The sequence below is a fragment of the Lepidochelys kempii genome, chromosome 9 (assembly GCF_965140265.1).
Source record: "Lepidochelys kempii isolate rLepKem1 chromosome 9, rLepKem1.hap2, whole genome shotgun sequence".
NCBI lineage: Eukaryota > Metazoa > Chordata > Testudines > Cheloniidae > Lepidochelys > Lepidochelys kempii.
In genome coordinates, this window is record NC_133264.1 from 30,919,936 (window position 1) to 30,944,043 (window position 24,108).

Below are 24,108 nucleotides of genomic sequence, written 5' to 3' on the forward strand. Positions count from 1 at the left end.
CATGTACTATTTTTAGTGTGCCTGCGCTACCAGAGCTAGCGTGGATACGTCTCCTCGAGCTGCGAGTTACATCTCCAGCTCGAAGTTCAGACCTACCCTTAGAGGTAGTAGAGCTCATCATTATCATTAAGGGCCTCATCCACTTCAGTCAGTGGAAAGATTGTCACTGACTTAAATGGGCATTGGCTGAGGCCCAGAGCTATTTTACAGCTGCAGCTGCCTACTTATTGTTGTGTCCTTGCTGCCCACAATCACCTGCACTGTGCTTTTCATTATTTTTCCATAGAAGACTCCTTCAACTCCCTTTTGCTTTTTCAGGCCACCTCCTGTGTTAAATTTCTTTTATTTCTCCTTGTGACTGCCTGGCATTCATAACTTGGGGCAAAGGTGAGTCCTGTGAGTAGGCATAAAAAAGATCATACATGTGCAATATACATTTTTCCCCACAAGAGTAGGGTTTCAAACAGAAAACATTTGAACAGCTATCAATCCTGAGCTTGCTAGCTCATGGGGACTATAACAAATATAAGGAGAGCTCTGGGCCCATTTGAGTCAGGCAAAATGACACTCACTCTGAAATCTTATTTATTTTTGTGTGAATCCCCTTGATTTCTGGCCAAACAAGCTTTTTACATTGGTGTAAGAGGAGCTTCTTCTATGGACTTACTTGCATATAAGAGTTAGTATTTTATTTTCAGAGGAATATCTAGAGATATTTCTACACCTTTTCGCCCTAACACTTCCTAATAACTTCCCAGGCTGTGTATATATTCCTCCTCTCTTTCTACTTTTCTGTGGGGTATCTTGACTTCAGTTAAGTATATTACAACACATTATTACTTCAATTTATAGCTTCAACACAGGCTTTTTCAAGTGCAAGAATTCAATCCCTCTCTCAAACCAGAGCTAATTAGCTCTCTCCCTCCCCCTGCCCCCGCCCAGGAAAAGTATTTTAATCTTAAAAAACCGAGGTTTTGTCAAAAACACATTTTCCCCTCCAAAATTACTTAGACAATATTTTTAAAAATCCATTTGAAATGAAAAATTTGGGGGAAAATGATTTTTTTTGTTTGTTATTTTCAAGTTTGGTGGTTATTGTTGTTTTTAAACGTTATCCTCACCTCCTTCCATTTGCTACTAGAAAAGAGTGGTGGTGAAAGGGTGGAGTGAAGGCGAATAGAGAAGTGAGAGAAAGTAACATGCTAACTTTTTAAAGGTAGCACTCTGGTTCACTTTTTAATTTCTTCCTTTTTTTAGTAGTAGAAAATAATGTAAAGTAATGTTGACTTCTTTTTCCACAGACCAAAAATTTCAAGTAAGAGAAAGTGGGGGGTCTTTCTCGACTGTCTTACTTTGCTTTACCCCACTATCCACCCCCATTTTCCAGTGGGATAAATGCGCACACACACACACACACAAAGTGGGATTTTCCCCCAAAACAAAATGAATTGGGGAGGAGGGATGGGAGAGAAGTGATCAAAAATGAATTTTTTGCAAAATATTTTAAATTAAAATTATTTTTTTTTGGTTGGTGTTTTTTTGCCAAAATAAAAACAGGCCAGTTTTGACTAGTTCTACTCAAAACCAAGCTCTCCTCTGATACCTACCAGAAATCAGCCAGCCCACGAATCAGTCAAGACTAGCTGGAATCATTTACTTACAAATGATTCTTGAGAAACCATAGTCCTTCAATAGCTGTGTAACTCTGTGATCCTGCCTTTCATTACTGCCTTTCTCCTTCCTCCTTTCCTTTCTTTTCTTTGATACACTCACTTCTGGTTTGTCTCAAATTAAACTGTAAACTTCTCATGGCAGGGACTGCCTCTCATTCTGAGTTTGTACAGCATCTACCATAATGGGATGCCAATCTAACAACAACAACAAGACGACATTTCCTAATAACTCTATAGCATTTAAATTGAAAAAAACAACCTATTTCTTGAAGCACTAAGATCGCATAAGGAATGTTTTTTTCTTGATCACACAATACCACCAGACTAAAACCAAAGTCCCAAATATTTTTCTGAACCAAGATCCATTCAGCACTCTGAATGGAGGCAACTGATATAGGAGTGACCATGCCGCTTTAAGCCAACTGACTGCCGCCCCTACATAGAAAGAATACTTATTTGGATTGTAAGCGCTGAGTGACACAACAGGGCCAGAACTGAAGCAAGATTCTTGCCCTTTGAGAATAACATTGGTTCAGTTATGCCTGTGGTTACTCCAATGTTATGCAAAGCAGAACATGGCCCATATTATACAGAACTGTTGCTCAAACAGCAAAAAAGGGTCCATTTGTACAGAGTGGTTACACACACACAAGTAGCCCTGTTAAGTTCAACAGGTCCACTCAAAGGAATAAAAAGTTTCCAGGGTTTTGGCCTGAGTCATCAGGATACCTCAGTGTACTGTTGTGTTGATTTTACTGCACTTGTGAAACTCCTGTTTAATTCTCAGGTCTGTCGGTCAGGTTTGGAAGTTACAACTTCTACAATAAAAAAGTCAGCAAAGGAATTATTAAATCTTACAGAGAATCTCTTTCTAAAGTGTCAGTCCCAGAGCACTAGAGAGTAGAAGAATGGGAAAATCTTTTAATTCTAAACCCGAGAAAACCATAATTTGAAGAACTGCATTAACAAGTGTGTATAAAATATGACCATACAGTACCTGGGAGCCTTGATCATGAACAGACAAGATTTAAAAAGTCAATTTTCTATCCTTATTCTCTACATAAACATATTTTAAAAGGCTGTATATTCTCATAATAATACTCTTTTATTGCACTGTAATTCAGTTATGCATTAATAAGTGATGAGGTGATTTTCTGGGGGGGTGTTAGTTTTTAGTATTTTTAAATAATTGATTTTTCAATTACATTTAATGTCATTTTTATGATTTATTAAGCACTCTTGCTGCTGTTACATTAAATAAAGTGCAGGAGAAATTAACAATTAGGAGATAATACTAGGAGAGCCTATCATTGTTGTCCAACCAAACTAATTTTCTTACAATAGATAATTAAAATAGCAACTTGGTAGCTGCTGAAATACCATTTTAAATAAACACACTGTACTTTTGCTAAATAATTTCATTCCTAATATAAACAACAAGAGAACAGGAAGAATATGTAATTATTTTTCTTGTTGATGTAAAAAGACACAAAATAAAATACTATTGTAAATTTGAAATATCAGCAAGTTATTTTACACAAAGTCTGGTGCCTGCTTAAGGCTGATATGTATGTATTGTAAGTTACAAGGAAATTCATGCAGTGAATCTCCTTTATGTAATTTACATAAAATAAATATTCATCAACATGGCTTTTTCATCATCCATTATTATATACTGTTCAGAGACTTACAATGTGCCCATCATCATGATTCCTGTTTCCCCAACCAACCCTTCATCTGATCCAACTTTCCTAGTTCTCCTATAATTATTCCTTTTCCCATGTTAACTTTTCCTGGAAAAGCTCCTTTTCCTTTTCCTTCCAGACGTGCACCATGACCATACGAAGGGCTTACCATCTTGCAAGGAGAAAGGGAGTACTTGTGGCACCTTAGAGACTAACCAATTTATTTGAGCATAAGCTTTCGTGAGCTACAGCTCACTTTATCGGATAAATTGGTTAGTCTCTAAGGTGCCACAAGTACTCCTTTTCTTTTTGCAAATACAGATTAACACGGCTGCTACTCTGAAACCTGTCATCTTGCAAGGATAAATTTCTCTTGGACAATTTATATTGATATGTGGCATATGTAGCCCCGAAACTGTGATGTACTATTCTCTGGGTAATGCATCTTTCAATTTCTAAGACTGCTGTCTCTGCAGAGAGACAAAGAACATTTGCCATCATGATACAACCATCTTAGGTCACTCATAAAACCACCATTACCACACTGCAAGTGACATGGCATTGTGATGAAATGATGCCACTTTTTGCGTGTCCTTGAAACATCCATTGGATGTCCATTGGAAACATCTCAAAGCTAGAAAATATTTTTACCTCAAACAGGTCTTCACCATAAATCTACGCCAAGGTTCCACCCATTCACCCCTCTCCGCCATCTACTCCTTCATCAGTAACAGGAATAGTCTGAAAAACTCTGATTGTCCTAAAAAGGAAGATAAGTTCCTTTATCGTATTGAACAACAGAACTTGCCCTTTGAATTATTACTGTTATAAGAACTTCCTGGCTCTCAATTAAAAAATAACTCTCCTAATAGAAGAGATGATTCAGCAGCAGATGAACAACACTGATAAAAATAGACTGTCTCATATGTTTTCTTTATAAAGAAATGTGCAAGATGTTTTTTTCTGTAGAGGTGACATTATTACTCTTTAACTCTACTTTTTGATGGGAGATTTTGTACTTTAGAAAACAGAGGGATTCCCCCTGCAACTTCCTATAGCCTCAGGTGAGGAATACTGATCAAACTATCCAGTTTCCAGTTGTATTAAACGAGTACATGACTTCTTTGCCTCAGCAGCATTAGCGTAGTTCAACTTTAGCCACATTCCCAGGCTCCAGTGTATGTCTGGACTGACTGGTGAATGAAAACCCTGAGTTTGTCCATTTCAAGCAAACACATCTTCATCCTTCAAGAAGATAGTCACTTTACAAAATATTTTTTAAAAGTAAAATAATAAACTGTGATTCTCAGAGGGAGCCCTGTGACTAAGTGCCACTCAAATGACTCATCTTGAAAGCCCAGCATCAAGATATTTGGAACTAGATTTCAACTTTTGGCACAGCCTGCCTAAAAACCATCAGTCAAATATTGATTTGAGTTAGTTAACATGTGTGATCCCACTAACTTACATTTGGCTGTGCATTCAGAGCCTGGTTTTCAGGGGAGTGAAGCACCTGTAGACCCTCGCTGACTTCACTTGGAATTGTGGATGCTCAGCACCTCAGAAGATCAGGCTAAAATGGAAGAATTTGGCTCCTACTTTTGGGGTAACTCCACTCCTCATTGCCCAACCAGTGAAGTGCTGAGCACCCCTAATTCCATTTTAAATCATTGACAGATGACACTCAGCACCTGACAGAAGTGATCAGTACCTTGCATTATTGGTACATGCTAGGATAATTAACAAGCATTCAATAGAGCAGTGTTTCTGTCATTGATATTAAGAGCCCTCTTCTAATTTCCATAGATTTTATTACAGTCATCCCGTCCAAACATTCAAAGTGCTAAAACCACACATGCAGGAAATAGATTTCTCTAGAGATAATTCAATACAAATATTTTATTGGAAGAGGTTAAACTGCCTAAATTAGATTTCAAAAGGAAAGAGATGACTTTGAGCCAGGGTTATTAAATAGGGTAACCAATAAAAACAGCACTAAAAGGCTAGTGAGAAATCCTTAGCTGTACATTCCTGCTGTAAATGGGAATATTGTATAGGGTTTGGTTGCAACTCTTTGGAAACAAAGAAATATCCTATGCATAATTCATTACAGGATTTTTTGCATGTTTCCCTTGTGCATTGTTTTATGAATTTATCCTGATAAGACGCATGTAAGTGGACGTTTGAAAATGAGACCTTGGACCCAGATCCTGAACTGGGTCTAGGCATCTAATTCCCGTTGATTTTTTAACCCAAATGGACATACGACCTATTAATATTAAGGGCTTCATATCTGGCAAAGATAAATTGCTCTTGGACACATTCAATGAAAGACAGATACCTAAATACCTTCGGGAGTTTTGTCTAGGCTCCTAAATCACATAGGCACCTTTGAAGATTTTAACCTAAATCTGGATTTAGGTGATCAACCCTAGGTACCTACATTTGACAACATTAGCCTTAACGCTTAGTGAATCATTTGCAGTCTCCATGTATTTCAGATATTGCCAAAGACAAGAATAGCACCTTTAAAGTATTTTTGATTAATGTAATATAAATCCCAATAAGACACCATAATAAAGGGGAATAATGATCCAGATTCTGAGCTGTGATCAAGGAGCACTGACTACAGTTCAGGAATGTGGTTATCCTGATGGCCTTAAGTAATATTTGTGCTCTTCTAATTCCTGTCTATGAGTTGAGCCAATCCCTTGAAAAATTTAGAGCAGCCATCAGATAGCTCCAACTTAATGTCAGCTGCCAAAGGCCTCAAGAGGCTGTTGGAGGCCTGGGATGACCAAGTCACACAGAAGCCTTGGCTATGTCCCCTTTCTTCAGACATACCACTATGCCAGTAATACATCATAAGAGCCACTATAAATCACTACACCATTTGAGGATTACCCAGTGTTAGGGAAAACGCACCAGCAACTGAATTTAGGGTAACTTTGAACTAGCAGAGCATCTTAAAGCAACCCAAATGCACAGAAGGACCAGGCCTCATCTGTTTATCATGGACTACATCATGTGAAATCACTTCTGTTTGATGCATAAAGTCCTCTGCTAACCACCTCAAATTCAAGAATAGAATAGCCACCCAAAGAATAAGCCAAAACTTCAAAGTATAAAAAATATATAAATTCCAAGAACTGTGGAATTGAACTAGGTGGAAGAAAGGAAACATCCATAAGCACATTTAAAACTCATAAGTGGAAATGTTTTATTCCTCAAACATAACTATGTGTTGCTTGTCATCACTTGCTAGACTGGGAAGACATTCAGGGACAGAAATTAATTCTCCAACCCATTTTAAAAATCCCTGTCCTGCTGTGACATTCTATTTGGATTCTTACACTATGGCCATCATAATCTGAAACGCACACTCATTTACTAAATACACTGATTAATGCATTATTATGTGGCTTCACTGGTACTATTATTCCCATGCAAAACATGCAATTAGTACCTACCATGTGACCAAGTAGGTCTGTGAAGTCAGAAATGTGATGTATCCTGGAATGTGCTTAGCAAACCAGGAAGTAGCATCTGATTTCAGATATGAGAGGAGATATATATTTCAATAGAATAAAAGGATTATTTAAAACTTATTTCAGTTTTGAAAGTGAAGACTTCCTGCTGTGAGCTGGTCTCAGTAGAACAGAGTCAGATTTCATGATGTTACACCACATAAAGTGACGTGACAACACTTCAAAACCAGCACGTTTCCTAGAAATATCAGCACACCACCAGCATTTCAAGTTAACAGTATTTCAGGGGCCCCCAAATTTATTTTGGAATTCCACGAATAACCTGCATGAAAATAGAAAGCCCTGAAAATATCAAGACAATGCTGTAAGACAAGAGCTGATAAATGGTAGACACCAGAAGATATTTCTGACCACCACACAATTTTCATTTTAGCTCAGCAGATCACCATTGGAGAGGAACTGCAAACAATTATTTAAAAATAGGGTGTACAGATTTTTTTTTAAAGAACCCTACAAGCTTTCTTTACCTGTTTTAAACATAAAAGAAAATAAAGTGGACACAACCCAGTTTTTGTTTTCTGCTGCAGGTTAGTCTTAAAGTTATAAAGTGTCCATTAGCAATAATAGCAGCTGGTTTTAGAATGTCCATGGCTGAGTTCACAATTGAGGCACTGCTGTCATTTGTAAATGGCCCAGGCTGCACTGTCAGTATAAGAGTCCCTAGAGTGAATTCCATTCTTGGATTCATTCTGGGGATCCTCTATAACAAGGGCTCTCAAACTTCATTGCACTGTGACACAAAGCCTGACCCCACCATCCTGGGTCGGGGGCTCAAAGCCGAAGCCTAAGGGTTTCAGCCCCAGGCAGGGGGCCTGTAACCTGAGCCACACCGCCCCGGGCTGAAGCCAGCCCCAGCCACCCCATTGAAACAGGGTCCCGACGCACAGTTTGAGAACTGCTACTCTACAGTGTATGGTATGTCTTATTTAAGGAATTAGCTTATCTGTTAAAACTAAAAGCAGACTTTGCAATACCTACCTATTATATACAAGGTATTCAGATACTGTAGTTTGGCCCAAGGAGGAACATAGAATCCAGCGTCCTATTGTTTCATACCCTGAAGAGAGAGAGACAGTATAAAAGGCCCTGATAAGTATGTTAAAAACAAAGCAAAGAATTTAAGACAGTTGAGAGAATTAATGGTGCATATATAATTTCTTTCAAGAAGAAAGGACAATAAGTTAAGGAGGACAATAAGAACTGTGATTAGAGAAATGTTATTTTATGAAGTTCCTTGCCATCTTTTCTTTGGCTGAATAAACCCAATCTCAACACTCGGGATGAGAGACTGTTCTGCACCTTTGAGTGGCACAGCATTGAACTTGCAGGGGGAGGGACAATATAGTAGCTTAAAGCCACCCTTGTGCCTTCTCAATTCTAGATTTTCTCCACAGTTCCTGGTGCAAGACAGACAGCACCGAGGGCCCGTCTAAGCTAAGGCAGTCTGTCCCTGGCTCCCTATGGGCCACAGTGCTGTTCACGATCTCTGTAATGCTAAAGCCAAGCCCCGGACATGCCCCTTCTACTCCCAGCCCTGCCTCTGGCATGTCCCCTATACCAGGGCTGGCACGGGGCTCCTTGGAAGACAGCCTGCAACTGCCTTCTTCAGTCCCTGCACTAGAACAATCCTCCCTGAGCCAGATCCAGTGATTTTAAAGGCCCTTTATTGTCACTCTGGCCCTTTACCTAACATAAAGAGGATAGAACAAAGATGAGGATCTCATCCTTCATATACAACTAAAGTCTGTAGGCTACTTATGGCCTCACTTACATGAGTGTATGTTAGAAGTAGCTCTGCTGCAATCAAATGATTTACACTGATGTAAATGAAATCAGAATGAGGCCTCCTATTGCTTATAAAATCTCACATTATAACAGCCTGGGGAATTTAAATTAGATTTGCGTATAAATTGAATTCTTTGAAGCACAGTATTATAAATTTTATTCATTTTATTGTTGGTTTATTGATTACAAACATGCCCAACTTAAAATCCTTCTGATGAGAGTTTTTCCCCCTGGAATTTACATTAATTATCAGATAGATTATTTGATAAAATATTATACATTTTAACAAAACTGTGAACCTTAATTTAAACTTTCAAAAATCCTTATGCAAATATCTTTTTTGTATGCTGATTGGATATTCACTTTACTTCATAAAATATACTCTGATGGACTAATATCTTAAAAATACCATGAGGGCACTTTTGTGTTGTATTCCATCAAGACTAAGTTATTACAGATAGCATTTTCACATTTTCTCAGGACATTACTCTTGGCAATTTCAAATCTCTACCACTGAAAAGGAGTCTCTAGAAAGATAGGTTAAAACTGTAACAACTGTAAGCACCCTGGATTCACACTCTACACACTGTTGTAATAATCTTTGTACAAAATATGCCTTGTGAGATATCATTTGAAAACTAGTAACTTGATGGTCAATAATATCTTGGTGAAATGTATGTTGCAACATTATGTGAAAAGTTATGAATTCCTGCTATATGATGTTGTTAGCATATGTTCGAACCCACACAGCCCAGACTAGGTAAAAGCTGTTAAACAGGTCTATCCTGAACAAAGGAATGTGTGATTTCCTCAAGTTATGTACAAACAGTAAGCAAGGTCCTTGAGACAGCAAGAGGGGAAAATGGCAGGAGACAAGGCAAATCTGCATGTCAGCATACACAGGGAAGAAGAAAGAATATGGAGCCACCTTTACCACCAGACTCCATGTCACCTTCTTTACTGTTTGAATAAACTGAGGATTACCCCTCAATGCAAAGAAGAATCCATTTCATAGGGTGACTGGACTATAAAAGTGAGGGGCAAAACCACCCCCTGGCATTGCTCTCTCTCTTTCATCTAAGATGACAAAGGAACCAGCCTTTGACTTTTGGGGGGGAGACACTGACCTGAGAATTTGGTCAGCCAAGATGCTTGGAACCTATGGTAAGGATTTTACCTTGAACCTAGTCTAGCTTGTTACATTTAGCTATTAGAAAGCATTTTAACTTTATTTCTCTTATAACCATTTCTGACTTTAACACTGTGACATTCCCCTAGTGTTATCTGGACTGGTCATCTGCTAGGTCACTCCAATCCTCGACTCTGGGAGCCAGCCTAATCCTACCCTGCTGTGAGAACCCCCACCACTGACTGTTCACGCACAGGCTCTGGCATGTAAGCTGCTTGGATTGTGCAACTGAATGACACTAGCCAATATCTCCAGTCCCAGACACAACCCTAGGAACCTCTTTCTTGCAGTGTCCAATTATGCCCGCTGGATGCTGCAAGCTTATATGAGTTCATCAATTTAACAAAGAAATTGATATGCATCAGGCTTGTTATCTGAAGGGGAGTCTCTGACATGCTTCAAACCAAATGCACTGCTTCAGGTAGAAAAAACAAACCAATTTATTAACTACAAAAGATAGATTTTAAGTGATTATAAGTCAAATCATAACAAGTTGGATTTCGTCAAATGGAAAAAAAGCAAAACGCATTCTCAGCTGATCTTAACACTTTCAGTGCCCTTACAAACTTAGATGCTTCTCACCCCAGGCTGGCTGGTTGCCCACCAGCCAGGATCTCCCCTTTGATCACCACTTCAGTTGCTTGGTGGTGATGTCTGTAGATGGAGGTGGAAGAGAGAGCATATTGAAATACAGTAACTTTTAAATGAATAACTATTTGCATTAAATGAATAAATATGATAAACTTGCAAGCCTGAAAAGAGCTAAACAGAATATAGCAAAAAGTCAGGAAAGAGGAGGTCTGGAGGAATACTGCAAAATATTTCCCAGAAATATTTGTTCACATTGACAGGTAAATTGACTTCAGTTGTGTGTTTGAGCTCTTTGGGTTTTCATGCTGTGAGAAAATCCTACTGTATGAGCTTATTGGAAGGAATATTTGTGGAACCATTAGTTTAAGCAAATATTGGAGGCTATATGGATTTGCACACAAAATTTTCACACTTGAAAACTGATTCTAAAAGTCACTCTACCACGCTATCAGGCCATAGAAGCATATCATGTGACCTATGAGTACAGCCAAAATAACCAATACAATTCTAATTTAAAAGCAAACACTTGCAATGAGCTGTTCATACACAACCCACAAGCCAAGAATTGCTTTGAGAAGTAAATTGCCCAATAATTAACAAAAAAAATTCAATAAAAATATATTTTATTCATAGACAATGCATGAACACAAAAGAGGCCAATATGGTTGAACGTATTTACTTCAAATGATCCAACCTGCATTTGTCAAGCATATTGTTCAGTATAGTGACAGACTTATTCAACCAGTGTTTCAATGCCATTATAACCTAAACTATCGCAGAATGGCTCTGTGTCCTCCTTTAAAGGCAAAACCATGTTTAGGAGGTTTATGAGTCTGATACTGGCTTCAAGTTAAAGGACCAGATCCGAAAATATACCCACAAGAGTGAGACAAAGAGCCACACTGTGTTGTGTGTGTTACACCATTGTTTCTGCAAGCACCATATTCAGATGTGATCATTCCAGGGTTTAAAAGTAAATTGTGATAATCTGCTTAAATGATGGCAGTCTACCCATTTCATCCAAAAGGTGGAAGGGCATAAGCAACCTCTTACATGACAATATGAAACTCTCTGACCCTGTATCCCAAACCTCTCTGTAAAAATAATCTCTGGAGCTGCCAGCGAGTTTTCTGAAGAAAGTACACAGCATCAGGTGTAAAATCTCTCTTGATTCCCTGTTATCATTCGCTATGCCATATCTCATAGTATAGACTTCATACAGTAAACAAATAGTCTAAATGTGCAACATGGTTACTTTAAAGGTGTTGTGACCTGCCTAGTTATGATGCCTACAAAACACTTGATGACAGCTGAGCAGCTTGTTTACTGTAACCACAGCTTATACATTAATCATAACTGTCTCACTGTTATCTTGTGCTACCCTACCTATTTGCTGTATCCACCTGTCACCTCATGTCTACTTAGCTTGTAAACTCTTTGGGTAGGGACCATCTTTTGTTCATGTGCATGCATATTACCTAGCCAAATGAAGCCCTGATCCTTGACAGGAGCCTCTAGGCACTACCACAATACAAATATTTAATAATTAATTTAATTATTATTTAATTTAATACCTAGTTCCAGTTGATCCAGCAGGCAGATATGAAGATAGCACTATCTTGGAGAAGACATGATGATTATATGTGAACTAGACCACAGGATTGAATTAGGGGAAAAGCACCATCTCTGCCACACTTTAGTTTTTCATAGGATGGTTTAAGGTCTTGTCAACCTTTGGTTTATTATCTATCACTAGCTTCAGAATTATGAGCAGTAGTTGACAAACTAATGGTTATTCTATGTACAATGCTCTAATCTAATTTTAGAATAGATGCACAATCCATAGCGTAAAACATATTTATTAAATCAGTGCAAATCATATGTACATTTGAGGAAGAAACAATATACTCACTAATAGTCTGCAAGCAGAAAAAAAGGCTAAATTAACTGTATACATTGTTGAATTACTGACCTTTTCATAAAGAAGTATGACTCAATAATAAATCAGATTGAGGAAAAGAAGCCAAAGTAAAGACAGAAAGGTGAGACACTTCTGCTCCTTAGCCCTGGTCTACACTAGGAGTTTAGGTCGAATTTAGCAGCGCTAAATTGATGTAAACCTGCACCCGTCCACACGATGAAGCCCTTTTTTCGACTTAAAGGGCTCTTAAAATCGATTTCCTTACTCCACCCCTGACAAGTGGATTAGCGCTTAAATCGGCCTTGCCAGGTCGAATTTGGGGTACTGTGGACACAATTCGGTGGTATTAGCCTCCGGAGCTCCATTGTGACCGCTCTGGACAGCACTATCAACTCAGATGCACTGGCCAGGTAGACAGGAAAAGAACCGCGAACTTTTGAATCTCATTTCCTGTTTCGCCAGCATGGCAAGCTGCAGGTGACCATGCAGAGCTCATCAGCAGAGGTGACCATGATGGAGTCCCAGAATTGCAAAAGAGCACCAGCATGGACTGAACAGGAGGTACGGGGTCTGATTGCTGTATGGGGAGAGGAATCCGTACGATCAGAACTCCGTTCCAGTTTTCGAAATGCCAAAACCTTTATCAAAATCTCCCAGCGCATGAAGGATAGAGGCCATAACAGGGACCCGAAGCAGTGCCGCGTGAAACTTAAGGAGCTGAGGCAAGCCTACCAGAAAACCAGAGAGGCGAACGGCCACTCCGGGTCAGAGCCCCAAACATGCCGCTTCTATGATGAGCTGCATGCCATTTTAGGGGGTTCCACCACCACAACCCCAGCCGTGTTGTTTGACTCCTTCAATGGAGATGGAGGCAACACAGAAGCAGGTTTTGGGGACGAGGAAGATGATGATGATGAGGTTGTAGATAGCTCATAGCAAGCAAGCGGAGAAACCAGTTTTCCCAACAGCCAGGAACTGTTTCTCACCCTGGACCTGAAGCCAGTACCCCCCGAACCCACCCTCGGCTGCCTCCTGGACCCGGCAGGTGGAGAAGGAACCTCCGGTGAGTGTACCTTTTAAAATATTATACATGGTTTAAAAGCAAGCATGTGAAAGGATTACTTTGCCCTGGCATTCGCGGATATCCTGGATGTACTCCCAAAGCCTTTGCAAAAGGTTTCTGGGGAGGGAAGCCTTATTGCGTCCTCCATGGTAGGACACTTTATCACTCCAGGCCAGTAGCACGTACTTGGGAATCATTGTACAACAAAGCATTGCAGTATATGTTTGCTGGTGTTCAAACAACATCCGTTCTTTATCTCTCTGTGTTATCCTCAGAAGAGTGAGATATCATTCATGGTCACCTGGTTGAAATAGGGTGCTTTTCTTCAGGGGACACACAGAGGTGACCGTTCCTGCCCGTTCCTGCTGGGCTGTTTGCCTGTGGCTGAACAGAAGTGTTCCCCGCTGTTAGCCATGGGGAGGGGGAAGGAGGGAGGGTTGAGGATTGAGGGCTATCTTGGTAGTCATCCCCCTATTTGTGTGATGAATGAATAAAGAATGCATGAATGTGAAGCAACAATGACTTTATTACCACTGCAAGCGGTGAGCGAAGGGAGGAGCGGAGGGTGGTTAGCTTACAGGGAAGTAGAGTGAACCAAGGGGCGGGGGGTTTCATCAAGGAAAAACAAACAGAACTTTCACACCGTAGCCTGTCCAGTTATGAAACTGGTTTTCAAAGCTTCTCTGATGCGTACCACACCCTCCTGTGCTCTTCTAACTGCCCTGGTATCTGGCTGCGCGTAACCAGCAGCCAGGTGATTTGCCTCAACCTCCCACCCCGCCAGAAATGTCTCCCCCTTACTCTCACAGATATTGTGGAGCACACAGCAAACAGTAATAACAGTGGGAATATTGGTTTTGCTGAGGTCTAAGCAAGTCAGTAAACTGCGCCAGCGTGCTTTTAAACGTCCAAATGCACATTCTACCACCATTCTGCACTTGCTCAGCCTGTAGTTGAACAGCTCCTGACTACTGTCCAGGCTGCCTGTGTACGGCTTCGTAAGCCATGGCATTAAGGGGTAGGCTGGGTCCCCCAGGATAACTATAGGCATTTCAACATCCCCAACAGTTATTTTCTGGTCTGGGAATAAAGTCCCTTCCTGCAGCTTTTGAAACAGACCAGAGTTTCTGAAGATGTGAGCATCATGTACCTTTCCCGGCCATCCCACGCTGATGTTGGTGAAATGTCCCTTGTGATCCACCAGAGCTTGCAGCACTATTGAAAAGTACCCCTTGCGGTTTATGTACTCGACGGCTTGGTGCTTCGGTGCCAAGATAGGGATATGGGTTCCCACCACAGTTAGGGAATCCCATTGCAGCAAAGCCATCCACTATGACCTGCACATTTCCCAGGGTCACTACCCTTGATATCAGCAGATCTTTGATTGCGTGGGCTACTTGCATCACAGCAGCCCCCACAGTAGATTTGCCCACTCCAAATTGATTCCCAACTGACCGGCAGCTGTCTGGCGTTGCAAGCTTCCACAGGGCTATCACCACTCGCTTCTCAACTGTGAGGGCTGCTCTCATCTTGGTATTCATGCGCTTCAGGGAAGGGGAAAGCAAGTCACAAAATTCCATGAAAGTGCCCTTACGCATGCGAAAGTTTCACAGCCACTGGGAATCGTCCCAGACCTGCAACACTATGCGGTCCCACCGGTCTGTGCTTGTTTCCTGAGCCCAGAATCAGCGTTCCACAGCATGGACCTGCCCCATTAGCACCATGATGCATGCATTGGCAGGGCCCATGCTTTCAGAGAAATCTGTGTCCATGTCCTGATCACTCACGTGACCGCGCTGACATCGCCTCCTCGCCCGGTATCGCTCTGCCAGGTTCTGGTGCTGCATATACTGCTGGATAATGCTTGTGGTGTTTAATGTGCTCCTAATTGCCAAAGTGAGCTGAGCGGCCTCCAAGCTTGCCATGGTATGGCGTCTGCACAGAAAAAAGGCGCAGAACGATTGCTCCGACGGAGGGAGAGGCAACTGACGACATGGCTTACAGGGTTGGCTTACAGGGAATTAAAATCAACAAAGGGGGTTGCTTTACATCAAGGAGTATTTCAGGCAGGACTTCCCGGAGGGTTCCAATAAGAAATGGTGCACCTAAGTAATTGTTCTTATTGGAACAAACAGGTTGGTCTGGCCTCTGATTGATACATGGCTAGATTTACCTCGCTGCACCTTCTCTGTGAGTGACTGTAGTGTGACCTAGAGGAATGAGTCCCCTAGATGGGGCGGGGGGGAAGCAAATTAGTACAAAACAAATCTGGTCTACTTCTTGTTTTGATCCACTCCATCTATCTTTTACATCTTTGGCTGGCAGCAGACGGTGCAGAAGGATTGCAAGCCATCCACATCTCATGGCTGCCCAGCAGAAGATGGTACAATAGGACTGCTAGCCATCCACATCTCATGGCTGCCCGGCAGAAGATGGTACAACAGGACTGCTAGCAATCCGTATCACCTGCCTGCTCACCATAAGATGGTTCAATAGGACTGACTGCAGAAATAAAGAGAATGACCTGGTCAAGTCACTTCTAATGTAGTCCCTGCATTCATGTCTGCCCAGGCGCTCCTGGTCGATGTGGCCAGGAGCACCTCGGTCATGACGATGATGGCTACCAGTCCTACTGTACCGTCTGCTGCCACAAGGCAAGGGGTTGCTGTTGTTGTGTAGCAATGCAGTACCACATCTGCCAGCACCCAGGAGACATACGGTGATGGTTACCTGAGCAGGCTCCATGCTTGCCGTGGTATGGCGTCTGCACAGGTAACTCAAGAAAAAAGGCGTGAAATGATTGTCTGCTGCTGCTTTCACGGAGGGAGGGAGGGAACGGGGACCTGACGATATGTACCCAGAACCACCCGCAACAATGTTTTAGCCCCATTAGGCATTGGGATCTCAACCCAGAATTCCAATGAGCAGCGGAGACTGTGGGAATGGTGGGATAGCTACCCACAGTGCAACGCTCCGGAAGTCGACGCTTGCCTCTGTACTGTGGAAGCACTCTGCTGAGTTAATGCACTTAATGCACTTAGAGCATTTTCTGTGGGGACACACACACTCAAATATATAAAAACGATTTCTAAAAAACCAACTTCTATAAATTTGACCTAATTTCATAGTGTAGACATAGTACAGAGAGGGACATTAGCAAGGTCATTTTCAATAATGTTCACTACTAGGGTGGAATTTTCACTCTGCATTTAGTGCTGGCCTAACTCTGCTCCCATTGAAGCTAACATGAAAATTTCTATTAACTTCAGTGGGAACAGTATCGCAAACACTTTTGAAAATTCCACCATTAAAGTATAGAAGATAAACCTCTCTCACCTGTAACTTAATTCCCCCCTCTTCTCTTTGGATACCTACAGATACACTGCTTTTATTTAGGAGAAGATTCCTTTCCATACAGTTCAATCTCATAGTTCAAAGCAGTTGAGATCAAAGTTCTAAGCAGGATTTTGTAAATGGCTGTTTTCTTGTTGTATCAGACCTTTATTATCATCAGAATAGAGGAGTACTTGTCATGGGTGACTTTTATGCTTCAGGTTTTGCCACAACTTGCTTTTCTTTCTCTCTCTCACTCCCTTTTTTTAAAAGAGAGAACACTGACTGTCATATGGGAGACAGACCCTGTCATAATTCTGACATTCTTTGCAAATCTCTAATGCAGAACTACAGTGAGAGGTGTAAATTATCTGAATGGAGCCATGCGTATAATATTAATGTACTCCTCGGTGAAGTGTGTTTGAGATGCTTTCACGTAACTTTCTAAATTCTGTCATATCACTGTATGCCTTAGCCCTAAGTATTAGAGTCTGGAAAAGCTACGTCAGTCAATCAGATACAGTTCACTTGAGGCCTTTATCCCCACCTTTCTTTATCCTCATCGGTATTTCTCAAATGGCTTTGCAATGGGAAAACTACTTATTCTTAGTCTCCAAGCCTGCTCCCATTGCAATTACTTTGGGAGGTGAGGGGAAGAGGGGATGTTGACTTCAGTGAGAGCAAGATCAGGCCTTCATTGTCTAAAGAATCATAGGTCATTGTGGAATTATCATAATAAATGTTCAGACAATGAGAGCCCTGTACAGTGAGAATTCCTCTAAGGTAAGTGAATCCCTCCTTGCATAGAGAATTAACTCTGTCTTTAAGTGATGTTTAATAAAGAACAGGTTGCTGTTTACACTGTGTGCCTATGCATGGAAATAAAGGTCTCCACTTACTCACCCATGTGGGCTACCCACCAGATAGGGCACAGTAGAAGAGGAAGTGCAGCCCTGCAAGGCCACTACTCTCCCTCCCATGCAGTTGGGTGAAGTTAGAACTCCACTCCCATCCGTTGATGAGCCAGCCAGTGGAGCTGAGCTAGGGCAAAGGAAGACCTTCAGTGCTACCGGTATAGAATGGCATCATATTACTTTCATCCTGGAGTAAAGGGAGTGTGACGGTGCACCCCATAAGGCTTTATGGAAATATGCTTATGAATATATATATATATATATATATATATATGACATAACTGGAATATGTTTTATGGTACATATGCCATGTAACATATCTCTATAAAGTTTATGATCTACTGAATCTATTCATCCTATTTGTATGCATGTATCATTTTTGTATTTGAAGTTATAAATATTGGCTGTGTACTTGCTTGATTTTTAAGTAGCCTTAGTAAAGCATTTGGTCAGCTTCTTCAGAAAGGAATGTGTAAATTAAGTGCCCAATCAAGAAGCACTTAACAAACAATGGATCTTGGAAGGCTCCAATCCACATAAGAAGTCTTGCTGGAGACATTCAAGATAGCATGTGGGCAATGGCTGCTGCCTGTAAAAACCGAGTCATGCATGGACATATGACTTGCCCATGTGACTCCAAAACTCCATTTGTAGTTGGATTCTACACAGGGGGAGGGAGGGGTGTCCACCCGCAAGAGAAAGTCTATTTAAACCTCTGGGAGACCCCTCCATTTTGTCTTCAGCTGGCTCAAGAGATAGCCTCTTCACCCCCAAGGATACCTGAAAGAAACTGGAACAAAGGACAGTAACTACAGGGGGTGTGAGTGATTGCTGCACCCAGACTAGAAGAAGACTAGTCTGTAAAAGGAAGCTTACTGGAATTCCTCTGAGGGTGAGGTTTTTATCTGTATTCAGTTTTCTTACTGTATTAGACATAGACTTGCTTGTTCTATTTTATTTTGCTTGGTAATTCACTTTGTTCTGTCTGCTATTACTTGGAACCACTTAAATCCTACTTTCTGTATTTAATAAAATCACTTTTTACTTATTAATTAACCCGGAGTATGTATTAATACCTGGGAGGTGGGGAACAGCTGTGCATATCTCTCTATCAGTGTTATAGAGGGAGAACAATTTATGAGTTTACCTTGTATAAGGTTTGGACCCCATTGGGAGTTGTTAAAGACAGGAGCACTTCTTAAGCTGCTTTCAATTAAGCCTACAACTGTTAGAGGACATGGTTCAGACCTGGCTCTGGGTTTGCAGCAGGCCAACGGATCTGGCTCAATCCAGGCAGGGCACTGAAGTCCTAAGCTGACTGGGCAGGACAGCAGGCGCAGAAGTGGTCTTGGCACATCAGGTGGCAGCTCCCAGGGGGTTTCTGTGATCCAACCCATCACAGGGAGACTCAGACATAATTCCCTCACTGGGCCGCTCCTGGTGCAGCACAGCTACATGCTGAACCTCACTATCGACTGAGTAAACACTCAAGCTTGAAAACTGCCCCAAAGCCATTGAGACTGCACAACTCCAGCTGTATGCTGGTTTAACTCCACTGAAGCCAATAGAGCTACACTGGAGTAACACTGTACACTGGAATACAATGGGGGATGAGGTCTGTTCTCTGTAGCCTAATTTCTGACAACACAGAATTTTACATTAGCAAAAACTGTCTCCAATCCAAAAAATAAATCAAGACATATGTAAAGTACTTTATTTCTCATCCATGTCATGTTTGCATGGATTCTAGACCAGACAATGCCTGACCATTCCCACGTCTCTGAGTTAAATCGAGCTTCTGCATATTGAATTGCTTGATGCATGTGTTGCTTCATATCTTTTTCCATCTTCTGGGATGGAGGTGGTTATTAACTTTTAGTACTGGTCTGTTCAAAGGGAAAGAATATCGACTACTATTCTAGTGTTTTATACAGCCACAACACTCTTCTACTCAACAAGTTAAAAATAATTCTTCATATACTGAACTAGGGAAACTTTGCCTTTGACCGATGTGAATATAGTCACCCTCTGGAAAAAGTTTGCCTTTTATTATACACTGTCATACTGGAATCTCAGAGATTTAGTAAATGGTCTGATAATCGATATCTTATGATATCCTAAGCACCAGTCTGATCCAACAGTTCACTGAACTCAGTGGAAAGATTCCTATGGACTTCAAAGGGCTTTAGAGCAGGCCTTATATCCTTGGCATTTGGATAATATTTTAATAATAAGATAATTTAACAACTATATATTTTTAATAAGGAAACCAAAATTTGCATTACAGAGATATCCAGCTCTGAAGCTGCACATCTCAGTGCAAGAATCAGATTATACACAAAGGTTACATGGGATGACGATGAACTTTGCCTGCTGATGCTATCTAAAGCAGAGTCGGAACAAAAGGTGATGTAGGGGTGAATCCTGGTTTGAGTAAGCACCAAGCTGGCAGAGATGAAACACTGCATTTGACAGGAAAGGGGAAGGGCAGGCTCTCTCTCTCTTCACCTGAGAATTCTAGACTTTGTCCCACAATAAAAGAAAGAATGGAAGGTAAGCTACAATTCAACTGTACTTGTCTGGATATTTTTATATATATATTGAAAGTTATCCTAAAACTATAGGTCCAGTGCTTTTCACATTGACTTCAGTGGTTATAAATATCTTCTAGCCTAAGTTATCTAACAATACGTCCTACCTATTATTATTTAGTGTTTATATTAAGGTAGCACCTAAAACCAAGATATGTTCCCTGTCCCAAAGAGTTTGCAATCTAAAACGATTTAATTAAAAAAAAGAGAGAGAGTGCAAGAGAGAGTACGGTGATAGAAAGGGTCATAATACACAAAGTGGTCATGATGATGCCTTGTTAATTCCATGTCTATTTACATATTACATTTTAAAATCTATGTTAAAAGAATGCTAAAATTACAGTATCAATCATTCAAAATGTTAGGAAATGTCAGATTTAAAGCTGCCCACACAACCTTCATTCAGCCCTCTTGCGCATATGCATTATAATACAGTCTTTAACTACATTTCACGTACTATTTTTTTCACAGGATCCCTGCCTCATTCAGCACACAGCATGGATGATGCTCAGGGAATCAGCCAGTGAAGGGGACTGTTGTTTGTTGGACCCCGACCTCATTTGTTGCAGAAGCTGGAAGGTGTGTAATGACTGAGGCAGGAGACTGTGAGGGAAAGGATTATTAAAGCAGCTGCACCACCCTGGAGAATTGGATTCTATTCCTGGCTTTGCCACAGAATATCGGCTGGTGAATGAGTTTGGGCAGCTGAAGGCCTGCAGTCGTAGAAACAGGGCAGGATGACGTGGCATCAACCACCAACAGCAACAGAATAAGTGAGAAAAATCCTGAGACAAAGTTTGAAAGCTGAGTAAGTCAGAAGTGAGGACATCATGCAAGATCCTCCCAACTGCTGATCGCTCCAGTGAGCGGAAAAGGGGAAGTTGCTGGTTGGCTGTAGCTGGTGCTTGTGGCTTTGGGGAAGAAGTACTGAAGATCAGAGATTCCTTAATCTGCCCCCTGTGAGATGTTCCTGGTGTTGTGGAAGGAGGAGGGAAGTCTCTTGAGATTTGGTGCCCTGATCAGATCCCACCAGGTATAATGAATGGGGGCTGAGAGGCTAAAAGCTCTATATCAGTGATACTGAGACTTCAGTGGTTCAGGAGCCAAATTAGCAATCAATATTACCCAAAAGAGTCACAGTAGTGTGCATTTATTGTTTCATTTACTATTTATATATTATTCTTCCCCAAAATGACTGACCAAAAAATCAACAATTGGTTAACAACATAGTAAAATCATCCTGACTGGTTAATAACTTAAATCACACAGTGTTTTAATATCATGTACGGCAAGCAGACACCTTAAAGAGTCACTTGCAGCTCCTGAGCCTCAGTCTGAGTATCACTGTTCTACATGTTGCTATTAGCAGCAATATGGCAGACTCAATGTTTTTTTAAAAAAATAACTTTAGTTGCTAATAACTCCATCCAGGGATTCCCCTACACTGTGGGAATTCTTCCTCACATCACTGGGGTAGCTGTCCTGACCCCTTTGCACCACTTGAATGGTAGAAAGGGGCTGGGAGAGAAGCCAGGATCTTGCCTATGGTTTGTCAATCACCTTTCCTCCCATTTATGAATGCACTACCTACCTTCCCATTCACAGATGCCTGACACCCATATAGCAATTTCTAACATGGAAAAGTAATATTACAAAAGTATTGAACCTATTTTTGCTGCCTGTTGTGCAATATGTGTTTTATCCCTTGTGATAACAGTTGATCACGCTATTCCCTTTGGTTCTTCATTTCTTCTCCCTCTTTCTCTCTCTCAGCTGGAAACAACGAAGTGAACCAGCAGGTCATGACAAGTAAGTTCTTCGCAAACTACCAGCAAGTGTTCACCACCCATGGGGTCATGGACTAATTTGGGGAATCTCTGCCCTACCAGAATATTTTAATTTCAAAAAGCAAGAAGATTCTCCGTTGAATCTAGGACTTGCTGAAATCAGTGCTTTTCCAGTGATGATTGAGTTACAAGTTACAACCTTGTTTTGCAACTTATTTGAGACCAGATGCCTCTCAGCATTGATTTTTCAAGCCCTTTGCAGCCAGCCATGCAAGTTTTAGAGCACATTTTAATATATCAGCAAATACAAATACATAGTATTGCCTGAATGAGCATAGTCTATTGCACAAAATTACTGGAAATGTGGAGATCCTAGAGTGCTGCAAACACAAACATTTAGTAGCCAGCTTTAATTCTCCAGGCAGTTTTCACCATTTAACCCATACTAGTGGCAGCTTCTCAGGACAACACAAATCTGATTGAGATGTAACATCTTCAATTGTCTCAAACATTTGTTTCATTTGTATCTGATAGTAAGACAGTACCTACATGTGTAATAAATATGAAAAAAAAACATTGTTCACCATATCACGTTTAAACTTTGATTCATTATTTCACCCCACCCTACATTTCCAAAGTGGGTTGTGTAACTGCCATTGTCAACACCTTCCCCCTCACTCTTTGCATTTGTGTGACAGTGGATGAATGCAACACCTGAACACACAAGTTGGTATAGAAAATTGAAGCTGTTTCATTGGGAGACTGAGACTACCTCCAGGTCCACACTTCATCCACTAGACCAAACTCCCCAATCCCCACTCCAAGATAAATCAGAGCTTGATTCTACCTTTCTTTCTCATATCAAGTAGTCCTGTACACTGGGACAAGTCCCATTGGGCCAGATTCTCGCACCCTTAATCACAATGAGTTGTGCTGTCGGTTTGACATGTCACTCACCTCACAGTTTTCATTCCCACATCTGTTAACAAGGCACAGAGCTGGTTGGAAGTTTTCCAGATGAGAATGCTGATTCATTGAAAGTTAAACATTTATCAGAGATTGTTCAATGTAGACAAAATTGCAATGGACCGTGGGCAAATTTCAATACCTGTGTGGTTCCCTGCCTGTTTACATACCTGGCTCCTCAGCAGCTCTTGGTAGCTTGCCTGGTAGGCTAATGAGGAGCAGAGAGCCGGGAAGCCCTGGGATCCCCAATTCCCAGGGGCTTCTAAACTCCTAAGCTGCTCAGTTCTTCCACAGCTTGACTGGCAGGCTGCTGCAGAGTGAGGCAAGACTCATCAGCCAGACACCTGGGAAAGAATTCTCTGTAAAAGTAACTGACAGCTCCTTCCCCCCACCTCCCCCCCCCACCATCTAGTGACCCATCATCCGTCCTTGGAGATATTTGCTGCTAACAGTCTCAGATCAGCCATATACCATTGTAGGCAGTCTCATCATATCACCCCTTCCACAAATTTATCAAGCTCAGTCTTGAAGCCAGTTAGGTATTTTGCCCCCGGTGCTCCCCTTGAAAGGCTGTTCCAGAACTTCACTCCTCTAAATGGTTAGAAACCTGCACTTAATTTCAAGCCTAAACTTGTTGATGACCAGTTTATATCCATCTGTTCTTGTGTCCACATTGATGCTTAACTTAAATAACTCCTCTCCCTCCCTGGTATCTATCCCTCTGACGTATTTATAGAGAACTCTCATATCTCCCCGCAGCCTTCTTTTGGTAAGGCTAAACAATCCAAGTTCTGAATCTCCCCTCATAAGGTAGGTTTTCCATTCCTCGGATCATCCAAGTAGCCTTTTCTCCACAGGTATGTTGGGTGAAGCCATGACCAGTATCCTCCAGAGCTCCCACAGTCAGCATCCAGAGGACAATCCACGTGCTCCACCTCAGAATTGCTTCAGATCCTCCCTTTGCTTCCTGTGCGAGTTACCAGGAGCACACAATGTGATTCAGATTTAGGTGTGCAGAAGGGGCACACTTAGAGTTACCTGCTAACAGGCTTAAGAGTGATT

The 24,108-nt window shown here is 41.2% G+C and overlaps 1 long non-coding RNA gene across 1 annotated transcript in view; it reads left to right on the top strand.

Annotated features, from left to right (window-relative positions):
• Window positions 1-22,607, top strand: part of LOC140916887 (uncharacterized) — a 92,195-nt gene extending 69,588 nt beyond the window's left edge. Inside the window, exons 2-3 of the long non-coding RNA XR_012160680.1 lie at window positions 20,765-21,326; window positions 22,067-22,607. This is a non-coding gene — a long non-coding RNA (uncharacterized lncRNA). The remainder of the gene's footprint in view (window positions 1-20,764; window positions 21,327-22,066) is intronic.
• Window positions 22,608-24,108: the final 1,501 nt, after the last annotated feature.